A 2006-nucleotide genomic window follows, 5' to 3' on the forward strand; every position below is an offset into this window, starting at 1 on the left:
CTCGCGACAGTCCTGCCGTTAGAGAATGCACCGTGCACGCGACCGAGTAAGGCCACTCAGAGACATCCATTTCCCAGGTATATGCCCCCTACGCACTTTTGGTGGCGCAACTCGCACGAACAGTCCCACCTCGACCCCGTAAACAAGCTTTTTTGCCTCGAAGAGTTCGTCGGAGACGAAGAAGCAACCTTCAGTGCAAACGTAGCACTCTTTTGTGCAACCGCCCAAACAACGCCCCCTCTACCCTCTGTCGAAACACTCGGCATTGCTGCTCCCTAAGGTGAGCTTCTCCTCATAGGCAATTCCGCTCTTATCCGGTCACGTTTGTGTGCCCGAATTTCGCAAGGCAACCTCCATGGGACATGGAAAAGACTCGAGAAGAGAGCTCGCTCACGGGAGAGAGAAGCCAAGGAGACCACGAGAGTGCTGAGAGTGGGACAGCGCTGAATAGGCGGGAGAAGCCTGCGCGTATAAACGGAGATATATATCCAATTGCAACGAAGGAACGTGCCAAAGATCGAGAACAATGGCAGAAATGCTAGTAACGTGCACTTCGGGACCAACGCATCACCGGAAGACAACCGCCAAACATCGAAAGAGTCGCGATGCTCCGCAACCTACGTGCAAAGCGGTCGCACACCGGGTAAGGGAGTGAGAGCCCCAAACATAGCTGGGCGAGGCGCTCACTCCGCTCTTTAATATCTCGTTAATACCGCCAAGGAAATGGCACAAGCACACACACACAAGCATCCTCGGAAGAGGACAGTTCGAGTGACAGGTCAAATCCAAGAGTTCCGAAGACTACCTCCAGGAACAATCGGGAACAAGACCGATTACAAGTCGTCGAGTCTGTTACTGGGCGAACACGAGATGCGCACAGGAAATCGATCAGCCCTCACAATGGCCCAAGGCCAGAGATCGGACTGCTACGATTTACCCCAACAATCATCGTGCCACTCTTCGCAGAGAGGTGATAGACGCCAACGAGCCCGCGCATAGCAATCGAGGTGTAAAAAGGGCGTTGAAGGCAGGAAGCCTGGACGAAAGAGGCTACGAGGTCACCTCGAAGCGGTCTAAGAATCGGGCGCACTTGGGGCGACTACCAGTGCCAACCCCTTATCCCGCGGTGCGTCCGACACACAGAAATTTCCAAGGCGGCCAAGGAGCCTCCCCGCATAGCAATCGGGGTGTGAGGTTACGGATGCAGCATTGATAGCAATCGAGGTGTGAGGCGAAGGATGCAGAAGTGAGAGCCGAGGGATGTAGCAGAGATAGCAATCGGGGTGTGTGATGCAGAAGAGATAGCAATCGAGGTGTGCGGTGGGAAGGGCCCAGCAGCCAGAATGCATGAAGCGACGGATGAAGCAGTGATGACAACCGGGCTGTGAGGAGAGGAGGGATGCAGCCAAGAAAGCAATCAGGGCTCGAGGCAAGGGATGCATCAAGGATAGCAATCATGTTGTGAGGCGAGATTCCAAAGGCTAAACGTGAGAGGCTGCAGGGTCGACTCAGAGAGGTCTATGCATGTGAGAGGCTGAAAGCAAGGTCGACTCGGAGCGGTCTATGCATCGGGCGCGCTTGGGGCGACTACCAGTGCCAACCCCTTATCCCGCGACGCGTCCGACAAAGAGAACGTTCCAAGGCGGCAGAGGAGGTTACCAGCCGAAGGATGCAGTAGCAATAACAGGTATAGTTCCGCGGCGGCCGAGAAGACTCACCGCATAGGAATCGGGATGCGAGGCGACGGATGCGGCGGGAAGGCCCCGACGGCTAAACGGAAGAGGCTGCAGGGCCGCCTCGGAATGGTCCAAGCATCGGATGCGATTGGGACGACTACCAGTGCCAACCCCTTATCCCGCGATGCGTCCGATACACAGATAGTTCCAAGGCGGCCGAGGAGCCTCACCGCATATCAATCGGGGTGCGAGGCGAGGGATGGGGCGGGAAGGCCCCAACGGCTAGACGGAAGAGGCTTCAGGGCCACCTCGGAATGGTCCAAGCATCGG

The sequence above is a fragment of the Cryptomeria japonica genome, unplaced genomic scaffold (assembly GCF_030272615.1).
Source record: "Cryptomeria japonica unplaced genomic scaffold, Sugi_1.0 HiC_scaffold_164, whole genome shotgun sequence".
Taxonomy (NCBI): Eukaryota; Viridiplantae; Streptophyta; class Pinopsida; order Cupressales; family Cupressaceae; genus Cryptomeria; species Cryptomeria japonica.